We start from the raw sequence: 21,039 nt of genomic DNA, 5'->3' as shown, positions 1-21,039 counted from the left end.
ACTCAGTGATCCCTAAACAGCGCAATTTTGACGCAGAGCTCAGGGGCGCTGAATGTGTTTGACTGGCAGTGAGTTCAGTCTGACGCATTGGGAGTGGAGGAGAAGAACATTCTGGAAGGTAGGGCTGAGCTCCCAGGACAGAGGTTGGGTGTGGTCCCCGCTCCCCGCCCCCGGCCAGAGGAAACCCACAGGCTGGCCCGTTACCTGCCTGGTCTGTGCTTTCTTCCGCTCCCTCTTCCCATCTTAAAATCTCTAGTCCTTTTATTTATAGGAAACATACAGGTTTTCTCATTATGCTTTCTTAAAATACGCGAATGGCTGCGGAAGATGTCCGTGCACCGCCAAGGGTGCCTAGAGCACTTCTGCCATCCGGTTCGGTGTGTCCAGGAGGGTGGTCAGAGCACAGTGCACAGCTCCTCCTCTGCGGCCCTCTTGCTGTGGTCTTTTTGATGGTACCAGGTGTACCCTGGGGCTGATTGCGTTCCTGGGAGTTGGAAGCTCTCACCAGAGGGTTAAATCAGCAACAGGAGAGCAGCGCTCCCAGGAACCTCAGACAGAATAGGAGATGATGCTCTTGAAGGGAGCGGGGAGCTACTCGCTCTTGCCGTGCTCCGTACCACCTTCTTGGGGGAAAGAACGTTCCCCTCCCCCCCCCGACTCTGCCTTCCCACAACACACCTTGTACTAAATACATTTTTCAGACCTGACTTTGTGCAAACACAATGTTGTTCTGCAAGCATTAAAAGGCAATTTAGTACTCAAAGGATTAAAAGCTCATGTTAAATTGAAGACTACACTTGGCATAAACATTAAAAATTGACAGAACACCCTGCACATTAACTGTACCGGGGCTTCGTAATTAGCATTTAAAAGTAAAACATCATTTCCTTACTGTTTCCTACTTACTCATTTATAATGCATTTATTATAATCCAGATGTGAGCAGGAGGCTTTCTACCATCATCAGCGAATGAAGAATATACCTGAGATGAGAAAGAAGCCGGGATTTATTAATCCGTCCTAAAAAGCACAACCAGTGGAAAAAGTCCCTCACTGGGCTGGTGTGGAAGCCTGGAGCTTCCCTGTGGAAGATTGTCACGCGGTCCCGGGAAAGATCACCGTCGTGCTTCTTTCTCCTTTTTGAGCCTTTCTCTAGCAAACGCTGGGCAGAAAAGCCAAGCAGGCTTCCAGCAGGCACACGCCGGCATCTAAAACTGGTCACCTGGCAGGTCACCAAGGAACAGGGCAAGAGCTTGTGGGCTCATTGTGGAGGCTTCTCCGAAACTTTGCGAAGACCAGAATCCAATTTCCTGCCTGGAAGTGAAATTCTGCTGACGTAGCGCAGATGGCTGGGTTGGCAAATGAGGACACCTGTTCGTGACACCTTTGGGCTTCTGCTTCAGTTGGGGCTTTTGTAGCGCGCGTGATCAGATTCGTAAATCTGAGCGCCGTCCGGAGCCCACCTGCCTTGCTTCCTCTTTCGCTAGTTCCGAACGCGCCACTGTGGCTGGTGGGACGCGCCCCCGCCTCTGTCCCCCGTCGGTGTGCTGGGTAGCCGCTCGCAAACTTCTGGGCACACTGCAGTCACGGGGGAGGGGGGCGTCTCACTAAAATGCAGACGATGCCAGAGCAGGTCCGGAATGAGCCCCGAGACCCTGCATTTCTACTGCGCGCCGAGGTGGCGACACGCTTGGAGGACAGAGGTTGTGCAGAGATGCTGAAATCAGTGTTCAGCTGTTGAATTCAGATCAGCAGGTGGACAGGACCCTCCAAGAGGGCCGGGCCCCTGCGGGAACCCCACGGAGATGACAGAAATCACCAAACATGGCTCTTGCCCTCCATGAATTTACTCTGGAAACACCTGAGAACTCATTATCTGTCTCGGGCTTCTCCTGCTGGGCCTCGTTTGCAGTGTGACTGAGGAGAGCTTCCCTCGGTGTGATCTAGAGATCCTGACGGACGTGTTCTGCTAAGGCAGACCTCCCCGGCTGTCCCCGAGTGGCCTCGGGTTCCCTGGCTGGGGCCCTGTGAAGTTTATCGGGCCAGCCAGTTCACAGGACAAATGCACTATCTGGGCTGCGAGGCCAGTCTGGGTGAACGCATGACATAGGGCGTTAAAAGCGGAGGAGAATTCTGAAAATAGATTTCGTCCTTGTCTGAACAGTGCCAGGGGCTGGCTCAGCCCCTGGGATGCCTCAGCCTTGGAGGATTTGGGCAGCGAAACACATGTCCCCGGGGGCCGGGGGCGGGGAGCAGCTCGGGGGAGAGGAGGGCTCCTCCCAGAGCCAGGTTCCCAAGGAACCAATTTGGCACCTGCTCCGTGGTAGTCTCTTGGAGGCAAAGAGAGAAAAGAGGAGGCTTCGGGACAGATGTGGGAATAGGGTGATACCAGCAGGCCCCTTCTATTTCCTTTTCATCATTTTAATGATTTTTAAAATTCCAGAAATGTATTCGTGCCCCTGCATGGCTTGGAAATGCTTCTCTCTCCCGGAGAGCCAAGGGCGGTGAAAACATGCCCGAGCAGCAGTTGGGGCCGGGCCTGCTGTCTGAGGGGTGAGGGCGTGAGCCTGGGTTCCGAGTCAGGCCCGCGTGGAAGCCCGGCAGGGCCTGGAGGGCGGCGGCGTGGGGTTTCCAGGGTTGTTAATTACCGTCGTGTTTTTTGGGGAAGATCCTTGGGTGTCTTTGTGGGAACAGAACCCGATTTTAATTACATCCCTTCTGGTTATGCCGACTCCGTGCTTCTGAGGCTCTTGTTTCTCTGGCTCTCATCTACCCTACAGAGGTACAGAAGGGCTTAAACATCGGAAAAACCCGATCGCTGTGTTTGCAGAGACACAGGAGCAGAGGATTTTTGAGCTGAGAGGGAGTTGGTGTAGCTTGTGAGGACAGCTCGGAGACTCCAAGAAAGGCTAACGTGACTCGCCCAAGGTCACACCACTAGGACTAAACCCTGGTCTCCCGGATCCCTCCACTTTGTACATCTTACTGGCCTGCACACGGGTTTTTTTTTTCTTTTCGGAGTCTAAGTTAAAGTTAGAATCGGACACTTCCTTGTGTCACCTTTCCATGCTGAGCCGGCTGGGTAAAGAGCCCGTAATTACTCCTGTGGGCTTCTGACTTGGTTCTGGGGACGCGTCCGCACAGAGCTGGGCAGAGACGTGACCGCAGTTAGCCGGTTCGGAGAGACCCCCCGCGCTCCTCGTGGGGCTTAGTGGGAGATGTGCCTCCTGGAGGCGAAGCAGATGGGGCTGGGGCGGGTAAGAGCTGGAAACGTGGAGTGAGTACAAGTCGCACGCTTGTAGGATGACCAACGGTGGGGGGCTCGTTTTTGTTTTTGTTTTTGTTTTTTTACTTTTCAATAAGACATGGGTTTTGTGCTGAAGAACAAAGTGGCATTCCCTGTAGGTGTGCGTCGAGTGTGCGTTCTCCCCTCCCGGGGGATGATTTCCTGCTCTCTCTGGGCTGTTCGTTACTGTGGAAGGACCTCCTCTCGCAAACACTTATTTAATAATGGCACATGGCTTTATAATATTTTATTTGATTTCTTTTTTACGGTATTTTTAATTGAACCCTGTTTTAATTGCCCTTTTTTGCACACGGAGAGCCGGGGTGGGGCAGGAAGGCTTATGGATGAAATGATGATTGTCATTACTTCCTCTGTCTCCGCTCCGTCTTCATCAAACTGTAGCTGATTCCAAGCATGTGTAAGCCCTGGTCCTCGTGTGCGTGTGTCAGAAAACAGCACGTGTTGAGGAAGAAGTCTGGGAATGTGAAGGTAACCGAGAATAAGATGTGTCACCACCGTCACCAAGGGAGGAAGAGAAATGGGGACAAATTCTTGCTGTCTAGTCAGACCGTCAAAGCAGAATGAAGCCTTCAGACCCATCGACCCAGAGTACTTGATTCCGGGCTGTGCAGCCCATGGTAGACAAGGTGTCATGGGATCGTGAGCTGGAAGGGACCTAGGAGGGGAACTGGGTCCCTCCCCTGTGTCCAGGCACAGCCCAGGGCAGCCAGAGCTCACCATGTCCGTGCTTCACCATGACCTCCACGAGCAAGGGCACCTTCTTTATAGTTGTTCAGCTTTCCAGAGGCAGTTACTGAGTTGCCCTGAGGAGAATAGAACGAAGAACCCCATTTCCTTTAACTTCTGCCCCTCCTCTACCCTTGCAACCCCAAGCCTAGTTTACAAATTTTGACCTAGTAGTTTTATGCCCAGCCAGTGACCGTAGAGCCATTGCTGCCATCCTGAAGGGGCCTCGGTAGAGAATCACAAAACAGATCTGGCTCGCGCAGAGATGACCGCTAGCCTCCCTGGGTCTTCTTCCTCCCTGGCTGGGTGTGCAGTGGGCAGCCATTCAGCAGGCTGGTGAAATGATTTAGATTTGATGCTCAAAGGGAAAGAGTGTCAATCCTGGTAACTGCTTGAAGAAAGGAAAATTATCCCTTGAAAGGACGGCCCTAGCCCTTTGTGCTACTCTTCCTCTCCTTGGGACGTGCTAAGAGAAGTTCCTTAATTCAAAGGCAGTACAGATACTTGAGTTCCTACCCTGTACGGTGTATAGGGCTGGGCACCACAGGCCAAGCAAGGCAAATCAAATGATTTCATCTTCCGGTTTCCCTTCCTTTCAGCCAAGATAGCTGCGAATGTCTAGGCTCTCTTTTGCACTGGATGGGGTCTACCCAGTTTCCTCCTATCAGCCTAGGGTGTAGCAAGTCGCCAACCCACTATGACGGGCGAGGAAGCTTTGTTCAAAGGGGTTAAGTACCTTGTCCAAGATCTGTGGACAAGATTGGTGGGGCAGAGGCGAGATCTGACAGCCAATCTCTATCTAACCCATCCCTTCGTATTTGTCAGCCTGGAAAGAAGAATCCAATGGTTTGACACAGACCTCCGTCCTCGGGCCTGTCATGTTTGGAGCCTTTACAAGGATGAAAAGAGCAGAACACCAGGCTGGGAAGAGACAATCAGTACCACTACCCCAGTCGGCTGAGGACTTGCACGAAAGCCAGGACCATGAGGGTGAAAGGGAGGAAGGTGTCCTGAAGATTCGGTAAACTGAGGGGAGGGGAGGGGGACGGCCTAGTCCACTCTGTTGGCAATCAAGAGGAAATGCCTATGAGTTTCTTTCTGGAAACTGATTTTTGAAGTGCCAATGAGACAGTCAGTGCCACTGTCCAACAGATGAGTTGGAAATATGGGTCTGGAATGCAGGAGAAGTGTAGGGCTGGAGACTTGAGCACCATCTGCTCAGAAATTATGATAGAAGTTGGGGAATGGGTAAGAGCCTCCTACTTCCTTCTTTCTAGACATTGAAGGGGACCTTGAAAAAAATCCCACTATTAAAGGAAAAGCAAAGCAGGAGGATAATAATCACTCGCCATCATGGAGCCCCAGTGAAAAAGGGAGTGGCAGTCAGCGAGTTGTGTAGAAGGAGAGACAGAAAGGGCCCTTGGATCTGTTCATTAGGAAAGCCTTGACGAGAGATCCCTGTGGCCTCATACGTGCAGGAAGCCGGCGTCACACTTGTGGTGGAACAGCATGAAGGGAAGTGAAGACGTAGCACTCACTGACTTACTGAAAAGAGTGGGACACATGATTTTTGAAAGCAGAAGGACAGAGGAAGTTCCTGTACCAGCTCCAAACCCCCACCAGTGGTGGTTACAGAACAGCAAGGTGGGAACGTAGATGGCGGCTTGCTTGCAGGCTCCTGGAAGGGCAGCTACATGATCGGGTCAGCCCAGTCTGGAAACTCAGAGGGGATCGTGCTAATCGGACTCCAGGGAAGCCCACTAAATTACACCAATCTTTCTGTTTACAAAGAGCAGTATCACCACCCGCTCCAGGAAGAATGACTTACATGCCCCAGTTGGCACCTCTAACCCCAAAGGACAATTCCTGAGGAAACCAAATTGTAATCGGAAGGTCACTGGGCGAGCAGGGACTGTGAGAGCAAGAGGTTCAGGCAGTTGGCCCTTCCATCCTGTGCGAATCCCCAGTACCATGCATCGATTTCTATTATTATACTTATAGCACTTAATTCTGCTTTCTGATTATACTGCTTCCCATACTGGACAGTGGGCTCTCCGAGAGCAGAGTCCATACCTTATCTGTGTGTGCTGGTGCGAAGTAGTCTGTGCTTATCACATGTTAGACGTGTAGGAGGTGATGGATGGATGGATGGATGGATGGGTGGGTGGGTGGGTAGGTGGATGGATGGTTGGTGGGTGGATGGACAGGTAGATGGATGATTGGATGGATGGATGGATGGATGGATGGATGGATGGATTGGTAGGTGAGTGGATGGATCGTTGGATGGATGGATGGATGGATTGGTGGGTGGGTGGGTGGATGGATGGACGGACGGATAGATGGGTGGATTGGTGGGTGGATGGATGGATGGATGGAAGGGTGGATGGATGGATGGATGGGTGGATGGACAGGTGGATGGATGGACGGACAGGTGTATGGATGGGTGGATGGATGGATGGATGGATTGGTAGGTGAGTGGATGGATGGATGGATGGATGGATTGGTGGGTGGGTGGATGGATGGACGGACGGATGGATGGATGGATGGATTGGTGGGGGGTGGGGGGATGGATTGGTGGATGGGTGGTTGGTTGGATGGAAGATAGACGATCATATAGCAAAGTGGGTGCGTAGACAGATAAGAGAATGATAGGATCCAACTTAAGCTTTCTTACTTCTAATCACATTGGGATCCTGACTCCCTGAGATCACACTAAGGTCACTTGGATTGAACTGGGGTCACTCTAGATCCTTCAGCCATGAGTTCAGGCAGTTTCTTGGGCTACTTCTGCAGCTGGCCAGCCTCATTCTTTATATTTTAGGTTTTTGCTGTTGTTGTTAAGTAGGCTTCCCAACAGGGGGCTTGAGCTCACAACCCTGAGATCAAGGCCTGAGTTGCAAGCAGGAGTCAGATGCTTAACTGACCGAGCCACCCAGGCACCCCTCTTTTTAATTATTTTTTAATTTTTCTGTTATAAAATAACCTTCTCTCAAGTTCTGGAAACTTTTTTTGAACAGTAACACCCAGTGTTTCAACATTTAAATGTATACCAAACGTATACCCATTTGTATACATATAAATATACTCCAGAACTCCTTTTGGAGTTGATGGAGTGCTTTTCAGCTTCACCTTCATCCCACAAATCCTGAGAAGGGCCAGCATCACAACCAGGCCCAGAGCGCAGAAGCAATTGGCATGGTCGGAATGCAGACCAGGGCTCTGGACTTCTAGGTCTTGTTGGGGGAGCCCAGCATGACCCTGTGTGCATCTCCATTGTACCCCCGCAGTGGACATGGCCTGCGAGTGGCTTGGTCATTCGTCCCATTGATCTGTCTTCCCGGGAACTATGAAGTCTTAGCAAATGTGGAGCAGTTACCTAAAGATCACGTTTCTCCAAGTCGCTGGTTTGGAGACTTTCTAGTTCTTTCTTGCTAAAACCAAAAGTCTGTTGCCTTTTTCTCCAGGGATTTTCCTCCGTTGTGTTTCCACCCCTGTGCGGGGACTCCTTCTTCTTTGTGGCCCATGACGATCCAGGTGGCACAGTGCCAGAGGGATGGGTGAGGGAGGCGGAGGAGGAGGAGGGAAGAAGGTCGTGTACCCCGTTGCTGGTGTGCAGAAGAACTTTCACCTGAGCACGGATCGTCTCCTCTTCCGGTCTGTCCTGTCTCACGTGGTCTTCGTTAACCGCAGCAGAGCGCAGACTGTGGTGCTACCTCTGTTTCCTTCCTTCTCCATCGGCCATGCAGACAGACCAGCAGCCAAGGATTCGGTTGCAGAAACAGGAAGGAGGAGAGCAGAGAAAGGGATGGCAGGTGTCCCGGGAAGTGCCCGTTCTTCACAGAACAACACTTTGTCCCTAAGAAGTGGGTGCCAGTGACTCCATAGACTCCTCATTTTCCTTCCTCTTCCCCAGTCCTTTGTGTTGTGACCCTCTCGTGGCAGCACGAAGCACGTTTATCTAATAACGGCCCCAGCAGGTGGAATCAAGGCGGCAGAGGCCGTGGAGAGAGCACTCAGGTGTTTTGTATTGTCGCACCTGGCGGGGGCGCGGCGGGGGTTGAGGCATATAACCCAGAGGCCTGGCTCAGAGAGGCGGACTCCTGGGGAGGACTTCTCGGGATCGTTTTCAGGCTCAGCGACCCCAGAATCTGCGGGCGTGCCCTCTGCGGACAAGCCCGAGCGCCTGGCTCCTTCATGCCCCGTTAGCTCGGAGGTAAGGCTGGAGGCCTTTGCGTCTTCCCTTCTCTGTCCGTCTCTGTATGAAAAGATAAAAAAAACTGCTGTGGGTGACCGCTCCCAATGCAGGTGTTGACTCACGACATTTGGTCGAAAATACCCCTTTTCTTTTACTCTGCCAGCCAGGCAGACGGACTTGGTTCACCCCCGGGGATCCCAAGACCGATGTGGTTCCGTGACTCCCCCACCCCTTGAAACAAACAAGCAAACAGCACGCGTGCTCCCGTTTGCAAATGCCTCAGGGGCAGAGTTCAGAATCTCCTTCCGGAGTGCGGAAACAGAGGCAGGGGTGGCCGTGTGTCCGAGATCTTGAGGGTGGGTTGGGAGCAACCAGCATGAGAGTCTGAGTTTTCCAGAGTCATGTGGCGCCATTTTTTATGGGGTTCTCCTTGGCGGTCCCTATGAGCGCTGCCGTGTAGTTCTCGAATCCCTTCTACGTGCGTGACCTCTTGAGGAACGGGGCGTACCCTTTATTTCCTCCTGCTTCCCTGTTCAGCATCTCCGAGGGAGACCCGAGCAGAAATAGCAGTGGTAGTGTTCCCACCGGAAATACTGGATTGGGCGCTGACTTTATGCCCACCTGTGCAGTAGATAAAGATTATTTACTCTCTGCAGCCAGCAGAAGCCATGAGCCGAATCCTACAGGCAGGGTTCTGACGCTCAGAGACTAAAGATCTTATTCAGTCTACCTGTGACCTCTACGTGGGGCTGGGATTTGAACCCGGCCCGCCGCACTCCAGGGCGCACGCCCTTCTGCCGGACCACGTTGCCTGCGATCGGGGGTGCCTCTTCCGCAGGCCCTTGGGTTGGTCGGCTTGCCTCTCCGCTTCGGGGATGTTCCCCGAGCCCGATGGGCGGGGGCTGTGCGAGAAAGGAATGTTCGTGCGTCACTTAAAATAGGTGTTCTCGCCCCTTGTCTTGCCTTCATATTCACAAATGTTCATTTCTTTCTTCCTCTCTCTTTTTTTTATTCTTCCTAGGGATGATGACTGACAGATTAATACATGTCTAACTGCGTGTCTCAGAAATCAAAGGGAAGGTACTGTCAAGAATCAGTTGTCAGAAAACGAGATTAGGCTCACTTGTCATTTGCTGAGGATCGCAGTCTTTCAGAGATAAGGTTTCATTTAATGAGGGTAAAAAGCCTCCTTGAAAAAAAAAAAAGAAGAAGAGGGAGTGAGGGTGGGGAGAGGAATGATGGTTCTTTTTTCTGATGTCAGCCAAGTGTGTTATCACCTACCGTGATCCCGGGGCACCCGGGAGCCCTGCTAATGGCAGCCTGGCCTTCCCCACCCCCTCTGCCCCTCGGCCACTTCCAAAGCCGCCGAGGTGACCCGCTCTTCCCTCTCTTTGGAAGCTGATGCTCCTTTTCCCCCCGGGCAGAGGGAGCAAGCCCGCACTCCAGATGTGGAAGCGGGCTCCAGAAACATGCGCTGTGAAGGAAATGTAGAGTCCCATTTCCCAGCAAGCTATGAAGAATCCACAGTGGGTTTCGGTGAGCTCGGAGCTTGTCTGACAAGTGAGGGAGAACTAATGAGGAACCGGGCTGGATCCCTTTGCAACCAATTGTGTTTTGTTATGGAAAATATTTATCAAGTTCTTTTGCATTTGTTGATTCTCTTAAAAGTGATGTGATAAGATCCCCCCCCCGGTGTGCAGTGGGACTTACCTCCCGTACCCCTACAATTCACACTGGTGATTACTGTCCCATCAGTAAGCTTCCTACAGCCCTCCGGTGTGGCCTGGGCTATGGGGGTTTGTCACACTAATCCCCACCCCCACCCCCGTGCCCAATCGTAGAAACAGCCTCAGAAATGAAGGGCTTGATTATGGCAAATGCCCATGACAAAGTGGGAAATCCGTGTTTAAAGATGTGTTTGTTCTAGTTGTCTACTCCAAAACCTAGCGGTGTGAAACCACCCCCCCCTTTATTACGCTCACAGGTTCGGTGGGTCAGGAATTGGGACAGGGCACAGCCGGGATGGCTCGTCTCTGCTCCAGGGTGTCCGGGTGACTCGAATCTGAATTCCATGGGCTAGAATCATCCAGAGAGCACTTCCCTCCCATGTCCCGAGCCTGGGTGGGGATGACTCCGGGCCGAGCTTGGCTGGGACCCTCCGTGGGGGGACCTCCATGAGTCCTTCCCCTGTGGCTTGGCCATTTCAGAATGGCAGCTGGGTTGGGGGGGAGCTTCCTGAGAGGCAGAAGCAGCGAGGCCTCTTCTCGCCTCGCCTTGGAAATGGTACCACTTCTGCCCCCCAATCAAAGCTCTCACGAGTTCACCAAATTCAGGGCGGGGGGGGGAGTAGCCTCCACATCTTGACGGGAAGGACTTGCAGCCACATTTTCCAAGTACCACGATGCTTTCTGGGTCTCTTTCTCCTCGTGCTTCCATTGGCTTTCATGGACAAAATGGTCTGTGAATGCAAAATACGGGACACTGCGATCATTTACTGCTGATCTGGCGTGAATGGCTGCTTCTCTTTATGAAGAAATACGTGTATATTTGCGTTGGCGTCCGCTGTCCCCAGGCGGGGGTATCCTGTAGGGAGAGAGAGCCTCCGGGCAGAGTAGATTGTAGACGGCAGTCGGAAGGGTGAGGACCACGTTCCTGCCCTCCACCACAGACCACTGACCGCCACAGACCACCACAGACCACCACAGACCACCACAGACCACTGTCCGCCACAGACCACTGACCGCCACAGACCACTGACCGCCACAGACCACCACAGACCACTGTCCGCCACAGACCACTGACTGCCACAGACCACTGAAGTCGGACTCGGGCCCTGTGTGTCTCAGGCTTTTCCGTGGCTCCTGGCGCCGCCGTCCATAGGTCCCACCTCTGTGCTCTTGCCCCATCATCCGCTCACTCGCTCGTCCGTGGTCCAGCATCGCTGGCCGTTCCCTGGAGACCTGCCGCTTTACCCGCCGTCCATCCTTTCTCGGGCCTTGTTCTTCCCCGGCCTCCTGCGCATTTTCCGCTTCTGAGTCCCCTCCTCCCGCCGGAGCCTCTTGCCCTTCCCCGGTTCTGTCCTGATGCTCTCCCGAACTGCCATCCCTCTCGCCGTGGCTCCTTCCCCGGCCCAGGCCGCTCTGCGTGTGTAGGTGCCGTCCAGCATGGCGCACGTAGCAGGCTTTGACGAGATTAAGAGGCTCACGAGGCCAGATGTCCATGCACGTCGCACCTCATCTGTCCGCTCTTCCTCAGAGGGGCACCTGGAAGGAGCATTCGGGACAAGAGTTCCAGCTCTGTCGACCGCGCGCTCGCAGGGTACGGGTCACTGACTTCTCAGCGACGCTGAAGTAGGCCCAGTATCCGTCCATCCTGGAGATGAGGAAGCAGGGACAGGAGCGTCCAATACTATGCCAGGTGGTTAGCTGGGTGAATGCCTGCGGGCCCCCGACGGGCCCGTCTGCATTCTGTGCGGATGAGGAAGGGCCTTTAGCTCCCCAGGAGAGTAGGCCGCCCCTTTCCCCACAGCCCACTTTCCCTCTTGACTGACCACCGAGCCCAAAGCTGTGTCCAGGCCGCCTCAGCAGAATGGAGTCCTCATGAGTCCTGGAAGCACAAAGAGGAACCCAGGGTGTGCTGACTTTCTAAACACATGTTGGGAGGGTGGGGTTCGGGTCACAGGGACCCAGTCCACCAGCTTACGTGACCCAATCAGGGTCTTAGACATTGCCACTCAGATAAGCAGCCACAAGGAAGGTGCCAGAAGGCAATCTGGGGTAGATGCCTCTTTCCCACACCAACCCTGAGGGACCAGGTAGGTGCATGGACACCCCTTGGCATGTGTGTCAAGAGTAAGGAGAGAGAAAGTAATTGGGGCAAAATGTTAGTCGAGGAACAGAAACGAAGGTGGTGTGGGTGTTGTTTGGACCATCCTTTCATCGTTTCTAGAAATTTGGGACTTTTCAGAATGAAAAATTGGGAAACATTTGAAAAGAGCTTTAAAAAGAAAAAGCCATTCTAAGGATGGGAGTCATCATTAAATACACAGGGAAACGGTCTGAAGCCAGGGGTTCTCTGGTCCCTCAAAAGGAAAGTGCCAAGAGAGAATTGGAGACATATGGTGCTTCTTAGGGGGCTGCTCAAGAGGCTGATTTAGAACTAAATCTTACCCCCGGATCCCACAGCCCTTAATGTGACCCAAACTTTCCATTACCGAATTCGGAGGATTTAAACCCTGCTCCAGCAGGCCTGAATCTGGAATCTGTCTCCTCTGTTAAGGATCCATCCTGCTGAGGCCACATGTGTCTGTGCAACAAGTTCTTTCCAAGCCAAACTTCCCTGTTAGAAAAAAAAAAAGAAAGAAAAAGTCCTGAGAGGGAAGCATGTGGTCCTCTTCCCTTTCAGGCCCGGCGCAGGGCCTGTTTCATCTGATTGTGGAGTGTCAGAAATGACTGCGCTGGTTCCCAGTGTGGTGTGACGTGTCTCGGCCCCGGGAATGGTCTGATGAAGATGAAGCCCGTTCCGATGAGTGTGTGGTGGCGGGGAGAGGTGTGCGTGTGCACGCGTGTGTTTGTGTGTGTGTGTGTGTGTGTGTGTGTGTGTGAGGGGCTTAGGGGAGGGTCTATTTTCTTTCTCTCTCTGAACTCCTTCCCATGTGGATTTCAGATTAAAAAGTATGTGATGACACATTTACCCTTTTGGTTTTGCTTTTAAAACATAAAGCTGACAAATGTGTTTAATGGGCCCACAGTACCAAGGGACAAGAGGCCCAGGGCCTGAAAGGCTCACTTGTGCCCTGTTTTGATGAGGACGTTACATGGGACTTACTGGTTGGAAGCATTAAATGCAAACTGGACAAGGCAGGCTTCGGACGTTTCGTTGATTTATCAGGAACTGCTAAGAGTGTGGGAACCCCAGGAAAAATAACTCAAGCAGTATGTCCTTCTTAGATACTAGTAACGTAAACTCCAAGAAAATGGAAAGAGGGAAATGTTATTTTCCAGCGCAGACGCTGTTCTGTTTATAATCTAGATAGTAGGTCGTACAGAATCCCAGGATCTTGGAAGAGAGTGAGAGAGACTGTTCCTCCCAACCTGTCCAGCATTGTAGAGGAGAAGAAAGGTTTTGTGACTTTTCCCCAAAGCCACAACCTGCAGGGACGGAACCTGTTCTAAAACCCGGGTTTTCTGGCCTGGCCGATCTGGCCCAGGACTCGGGTAGCTCTGACCTTGCCCGTGTGCGATGCTCTTCCCGGGACTTGTAACCAGCATTAAAACTGGCCGGAGCCGGCTGCCGGTGAGGACCGGGTCCATCCTCATCCTCGCGCAGATCAGCTGTTTTCAGTCGTCTTCCCGGCCTTATGTGGAGCCTGGAAACCTGGCTAGTCCTTTCACAGATGCGTGCTGCCAGTGGTGAGCGGGTGTTGGTGACAGAGAGGAAATCGGTCACCACTTGTGCGAGCAGGAAAACAACCCTGAGCCCACAGCCTCGCTGAACGTTGTTTGTAAGCTCGATCTTTGTATAAGAAGGACGGCTTCGCACATTAAAATAAAAGCTACCAGCCAGCAGCTGTCTTTTCACCCGTGTCCCCTTCTCCAAGAAAACTCCTGGCTGGGAAGTAAATCGTGTCCTTTAACGGCAGCACAAAGAAGTCTTGTCGCTTACAGGCGAGTGGCTATTTGAAAGCCTGGCTACAATTTTCCTGTTTTACTAACACTTGTAATTAAATCCGTCAACTCCCTCTAAGATTCTGTGTAAATACCAGATGCTCACTAAATTTTTTTTTCTCCTGGAGAAAGTGAAAAGTTGTGCACTAACAGTAGAGGAATGTCAAAGGAGGCGTGGACCTGGGCGAAAGTGAGCCCAGGATGGCCTCCCTGTGAATTCCACGCCCCACCACGCCGGCCCCTGCCCCGTCCACATTCATGTCCAGCTTCGGGAGGGAGCAGATGGCCTCTGAGTGAGGCGCAGTGGACAGAGAGGCGCACGAGAAAGGGCAGGCCGTGCCTCTCCTCCCTGCGCAGCCGCGGCCTGCTTTTCATGTGCTGTGGTCGTGGCCCCACCAGCTGTCACTTGAATTCATGCACTTGATCATGGGGGGATCAGCGGAGGAAGTTTAGGACGGCTCAGGGCAAATCCACCCTCTCAAATAGTGGGGGAGAAAATCCTCTCCCCGCACCTGTACTCGTCAGGGGGATCAGATACACTTTATCTCATTTCCCCCCTTTTCTGTAAAAGAAGTGTGACTTTTTTTGTCCCAGGGGTGATGATATTTCAGCAGGAGGCAAAGCGGCCCCCCTTGGGTTTTCCAGGATTAAATGTAGTGGCATCCAGTCGTCGTTACCTAAAGGGGAAGCTCTGGAAGTGCTCAGGGAGTCATGCGAGGGAGTCCGCATGCGCGCCCCTGGTGCTTAGACTGAAGTGTCTGGAGTGTGGGTTTCTTGGCATTTGTGATGCAAAAACTGGGAAAGGGTGTTCTTCCTCTCCCTCCCCCCCCAGCAGATTCACTCTGATTTGTGTGAATTTACTTATAAATATTTCACACCCCTCAAAGTGGAAGCAAAGTCTTTCTACCCTGCCTGCCTTCTCGACTGTCCCCGCTTCCCCCCGGTTTGGCCAGGCACACGCCACACGGCGGGGGCGTCTCCGACCCACGGGGTTCTAGGGAGACTCTCGAACGTGTGAGCTCGTGGAAGGGAGCGGGCACGGACGCACGGAGCCCCGGCCTGTGCCACCTCAGCTACTTTCAGTTTCCGTTTGAAACCCAAAAATCACAGAAGAGCTGTCAGATGGCAGCTGTGCAGTTGGTGGAAATGAGAATTCCAGATTTTATGCTAATTTGGTTTCAGGTTCCTTTGAACCTGCAGTTTCATGAGGCTGTGCTTGAACCGGCAATCTGTTTTAGATAAAAGAAGGGATTACTAAAGACTTTTTAGTTATGCAAACATTTGCAGCCTCCAAAACGAAAGGGAGAGATCAGATTGATTCTTTCGTTAACATTGTCATGTTAAGTTTTCTTCTGCTTTATCAAATGGAAAACTCTTCCTTATTTTGGCCGAGATTTTTCCGATTTCAGGATTTTCGGGTTGGTAGTCTTGATCTTTGTTTCAGTCGTGTTCCTGCTCTAACCTCAGGGTCCCCATCATTCCCTCACGGAGGCAAGAAAGCAGAGGTGAAGCTGGTGGGAGCATTTTACCCGGGCAGGTGCACACCTGCTTCCTTGCTCTGAACGTTGGACGCGACCTAGATGGTTGTCCCGCTGACCTATTGCTTTGTAACGAGCTGCAGATTTAATAACTGAACACACATGTATTTATTAGCTCTCTATTTTGCCATTTGGTCAGGACGCCTCCTCTCTCTCCACGTGGCCTTGGCCAAGGCAAGCTCAGCTGGGCTGGGGGAGCCAAAGCCACAATGTTTATCTCCGCGGCTGGCAAGCTCCTACGGGCCCTTGGCTGGGAGCTCAGCCGGGTCTTTGGTCCCGAGAGCTGAATCCTCCATGCGGGTCTCCTTGGGCTTCCTCACAACATGGTGACCGGGTGCCAAGCAGCAAGAAGCAGAAGCTTCCAGGCCTTCCCAATGCCTGAGCCCTGACGCTCGAGAATGTTACTTCCGCCGCATTCCCCTGGTCAAGAGAGTCGAGGGTCCAGGCCAGACTCCAGGATAGAGGATGTAAGCGCCACCTTCTCGTGGGAGAAGAGCAGACGCATACAGAGGTGTTAGAGGCCATATTTAGAGCGTAGCTGCCACGATGATTGGCGGCTTAATTAACAATCAGTTTCCAAGAGAATTTACGTGCGTTCTCATGTTAGCCTCACAGTGGAGGGCTCCTGTGTTCTATGAAATCCTACACTGCTTGTGGTTTGTGGAGAGGTCTTTATAGTTTGTTTTTGAGATAATGTCTTCATTCTTTTAGTCGGCAGAGAGGTGAGTCATTCATTCGTTAACTCCTTGATCTGAGCGGTGTTTCCTGACCGTTGGCTTCACCTAGGGCATTCGTAGTAGATGTTAGGGGGAAGGATGATGGGGAGTGGGAGTGTTAGGGCACAGTCCTGGCCCTTAAGGGATGGAATCTTTGATCTCCAAAGCAGCATCCTGGGCCCACTAAGGCAAGGTAAGACCCACAGGAACGACCGTGTCCAGAGGTGAGCCAGGAAACAGGTAACACATGTCAGACATCGTCCTGAATGTATTTCCCTATGGAAACCCTCAAGATAACCTGTAGTCTGGAGCAGAAGCAATCATTGGAGATTATACAGGACCAGAGAGGAATTAACGGGTCTTTGCAAGCATGTAGGCTTGCCCTTACCCTCAGTCACAGCAGGATGTGATCACAGCAGTTGGCGTTTGTACAGCCCATGACCATTCCCAAAGTCTGCCCGTTTGATTCATGAAGCCACAGAGCTCGAGTCTACTGTAACGGCCACGTCAGAGTTTTCCACTCCGTGCTGACGGTATGCGAGGGGCAGGGAGAACCGCTAAGACCAGAATAAGGGTAAAAATCAGAAACCTTCATCAACAGGAATGCTTTCAGGGAAGCTAAACCAAGGGAGTTTTTTGCAGTTCTGGCTGCGCACATAGTAAGTACCCCAGCAACTGTCTGAGTCACCGAAACAGAAGAAGGAAATGTCGTGTTCTTGCCAACAAGAATTTCTGCAAATAAATATCAGGACCATCAGCCCAGTACCATATGCAGCTAAAATGAAAGCACAAAAGCTTTGTTAGACCCACGTGTATTAGTAGACAGGGAGCATAGGATTTCCAGGGTCCTAAAGACTATCTATGCCTGAGGTTACATTTTTCCTGGGCAAAAGAGCAAAGCCCTTGAGAGAAGGTTGTAAGGAAAGAAATGTTGACATGCAGTCGGCCGCCATTTCTCACGCCACTTTTGCAGGTGACCTTAATATAGGGTGTCTGTAAAACCTGTGAAGGTCAACTACACACATACCTGCCTCTCTGAGCGCAGCCGAGACAGCCTGACCATGACCCTTTGGACCTTGGAAGCTCTCCTCATTGTAGGTATATGGAAATCCAGGTTTGGCCAAGGGAGTAAGGAATCAAGACTCACCCCATCATGCAGATGGCAGAACATGGTACAGTGACGAAGGGGCCAGACGCACCTGTCAGAACTGCGACTCCGCATCAGATCAGGCCTCTAGACCCCAGATGGCGAACTCCTGGCCAGTAGGAAATGGTGTCACCAGGGGGGAGTTGGCGACCAAAGCACAGGGGAGAGCCAGGAAGGCCCAGCCTCAGAGTCCGTATCTTGTGCTTGTCAGCAAAAAATAAGGTGCCTCTGGGCGACATGAGCGGAGACTGGATACGATTTCATTTTTCATTGCCTTTCTTTGTGGCGTTGTCACATTCTGAATATTAATATTTTAATGTAGATTTGGTGGTTAAGTGAGAGATAGTTTATGGGTCTTCTATTTTTTTTCCCTCTAGAGTTTATAGCACACTGCGAAGTTTGAAAGTAAAATTCCTTGACTTCCACACTTGGAAAATATTTATTCCGCCCTGCGTCTCAATAGTACGCATCATAAACTAACCCGGGTCGGTTTATTTACTTCCCTCTGGTTGCGGCCCTGTGATCAATGGTAGCAACACAGGCATGTAATGGTGGAGGCTTTTGCTTTACAACAGCGAGAGCATGAGCTCTTGTCGCCTTCTTTCAGAGTGATAAGTAATGAAGCTTCCATGTTAAAATTGCCTGTGCGGAAGGGGCGGTGGCGGGGGTGGGGTACGGAGCCTAGTGGCTTGGGGCCGAGGTTGACCAGCCGTGCATCACGAGGGGAGGCAGTCATGATCTACAGTTTAAAGTGATCTGTCCGATGCAGGAGAAATCCCTAGGACCCAGAAAGAGTTTTAATCTGGGCTGGACATCACAGAAGGAGTAATGTCAGTAGTCAACAGAGGTGGGAAGCAGGACGATGTTGGCAGTGGGGCAGCTTCCTGCTTCCTGGTGGTGAGCAACCTGTTGGCTCCAGCTCTCCAAACGAGGGCTGTTGGTCGCCTGTCATGGGGAAGGAGCAGCAGCTCCCGCTCCAGGCCAACCACAAGTCTCTCCGGGCTCCTAGCAGTGTCCTCTGCCCTTAGCCTCTCTCCACTCTATCAGGGTACCCCAACGCCTGTCAGGCACCCCCACCCTACCAGCAGGCTGGGAAAACCTCAGCTGCCTATTCATTCTCTCCCTCTGTTGGCTATTGAGGGAGACCTCCCGGTACCACGGTGGGTCCCAGACAGGTCTGCAAATTCCACGATGTGAATTATGTCCGCAAGAAACCAGGTCGGTTTGGAAAGAAGGGATATCATGGGGAATAGGCTAGCATTATATCCTGACAAATGGATAATATTAAGCACCAAGAGGTCCAGACTCCTGTCCCTCATAGCGCTGCTACCCTCCGGCGTGAGTAGAGATGGGCGAGACCTAGTCCTCGATGGTCGAATTTAAAATCACATTGGGGGTGGTGGGTATCCCCCACAAAGAAAAGGAACAAAACCAGAAAAACATGCCTCTGCACCAGTAAGAAACTGTTCCTGTGGTCCCGGATCACAGTGTGGGCCTGTTTAAGTCAGAAATTGCAATTCAGTGCATCAAAATGACATAATTAGGAAGCACACTATTTTACGTTTGAAGAAGTTAAAACTCTTTCCATTAGGAGGTGGAGGACATCTGGAAGCCTGGTGAACTCCTGGAGGGTTTTGCTTGACTCAGGATTGATTTTACCACTTATCAAGAAGATGCACATGGCTCCCAACTCACCAGCCTTCTTAGTGACCCAAGCTTATATAGTCTCCTGTTCGACCCCGTCCGAAAGGGTTGTTTGCCTGTGTGAGTGGGGCTCCCTAGTACAGGTGGTGTGTTTTCTAGGACAGGTGTCATTCCTGATTTTCAGGGGTGGTTCTCGTGGTGGTTCTCCTTATCAGTGAGGTGGTTTGCGTTAAAAGAATCCAGCAGACGGCATGGCCAGTGGAATGGCCATTGCAATCGTACTAGAATATACTTTCGTTTTGTTGGCCTCCCCAGGAATCAGAACCAAGGGCCATCTTCGATCATGAGAGTCAACACACACAGCCACTAAGTGAAAGGTGCCATTACAGACAGGCACCCTGGAGGTGTGGGTACTGTTGTCCCCATACCTCAGATGAAGATGAAGAAACTAAGGCATGGAGAGTGGAGGGACTTTCTCCAGGGTCTCACGATGTCAACCAGACACTGCCTCTTAACCTCTACCCAAAGAATGGGTAGAAACTTGAATTCCCAAAACTTGTAGAGCTTTAGAATTTGAAAAGATCAAGCTCTTAGAGACAGAGAAATAACCCAGGTGGGGTGACCTCTTTCCCAAGGCGAGTTTTGAAGACCGAACCCTGGGTCTTCTCTTCTCTCTAGTGGTCGTCTTCTACCACATAATTTAAAATACAGAAGCTCGAGGGGCTCCTGGCCGGCTCAGTCAGTGGAATGTGCAACTCTTGATCTTGGGGTCGTGAGTTTGAGACTCATGTTGGGCATAGAGTTGACTTAAAAAAAAAAAAAAGTAAAATATAGAAGTGGAGACATTTTCATAAAGACCTCCTCTTGCTTAACCTCTCTCTACCTGCCAAGAGTCACCAACCATGTTCTGTTAGGGAATCCTGAAGTTCATTATATTTCGGAGAGAGGATGCCACAAAACAAATGAGCTTTTCTTGTAACAAGATGCTCTACAAAAGGCCAGAATTTATAGGAAATATTTTACCAAAAAATTGTTTAATCTCAGTCTGGTAATTTGTGATACAAATTGAACCAAATCACATTTTAAGCTTCAAAACTTTGCCATTTAACATTGATTTACATTGATTTGCCATTAGTTTAAAAACAAATCTTTAGCTGTATTGTGAGACTTGAGAATGATGACTCGGTATTTTAATTTTGCTTGGGTTTGGTCTGTGTTTGTTTGTTTTTAAGTTTTAGCTGGAAATCCTAAACTTGACTAAGGTCTTTGGTCTTATATTAAAATTCCTCTTTGTTCCTGAAATAACTGATCTAACGCTGGGAAGCCGTTGAGTCCATATTCTTGTTATCTGCATCATGTTAGGGTACCTGCCTTGTAAGACTTGCCTTCCTGAGATCTGGTTCAGAAGTGGAAGGTGATGTTAGAGAAGCCATGAGTGCTTGGTATGTTAAGTCTTGTGAATATAACATAGTGGCTTCCAGCCACCTTTTTTCTTTTATTAAAGCTTCATTTATTTTAGAGAGAGTGTGCATGCACACAAGTTGGGGGGAGGGGCAGAGAGGGAGAGAGAATCTTAAGCAGACTCCCTGCTGAGCTTGGAGCCTGACTCAGGGCCCAGTCTCAGGACCCAGGAGATCATGACCTGAGCCAAAACCAAGAGTAGGACGCTTTACTGACTGAGCCACCCAGACACCCCTGCCTGCCACCTTTAGATGAAAATGACAATAAAGGGAAGCCAGGTTTCTCAGGGAAAAACCACCACCACCACCACCGCCACGTGATGAATCTTGGTTCTTGAAAGTCAGACCTCTGATGGGGATCCAGCCACCCTGGGGTGATCATTCTTTTTCTTTTCCTTTCCTTCTTTCTTCCTTTCCAATGTTGATATTGATTCCCGTCCTTCCAGAAAGGAGGAGCCATGGAACAACCCGGAAACCAATCAGAACGGACTCATTCACGTGTCTGGGGAGAGGCTGAGGAATGGAGCCAGCCAGATGGTAGTGGTGGCCTGGCGGGGCCAGGGTCACAGGCAGGGGCCAAGGGACCAAGTATGGACACAGTGTGTACACGCCGGTTCTTCGCGTTCTCTAGAGGCTTGGCC

At 51.3% G+C, this 21,039-nt stretch overlaps 1 protein-coding gene and 1 long non-coding RNA gene across 11 annotated transcripts in view; one reads left to right on the top strand and one right to left on the bottom strand.

The window, feature by feature from the left end:
• AUTS2 (activator of transcription and developmental regulator AUTS2) overlaps positions 1-21,039 on the top strand; it is a 1,101,696-nt gene that overhangs the window by 998,144 nt on the left and 82,513 nt on the right. The gene's annotated exons all lie outside the window — the stretch shown is intronic.
• LOC125091129 (uncharacterized) lies at positions 11,013-16,620 on the bottom strand. The gene is made up of 3 exons (XR_007124589.1): positions 16,536-16,620; positions 12,441-12,565; positions 11,013-11,599 (listed from the first exon to the last, which is right to left on the bottom strand). It is a non-coding gene; the product is annotated as an uncharacterized LOC125091129 (long non-coding RNA).

This window comes from Lutra lutra, chromosome 18, assembly GCF_902655055.1.
Source record: "Lutra lutra chromosome 18, mLutLut1.2, whole genome shotgun sequence".
NCBI classification, from domain to species: Eukaryota; Metazoa; Chordata; class Mammalia; order Carnivora; family Mustelidae; genus Lutra; species Lutra lutra.
This window is presented reverse-complemented; position numbering and strand designations above follow the sequence as displayed.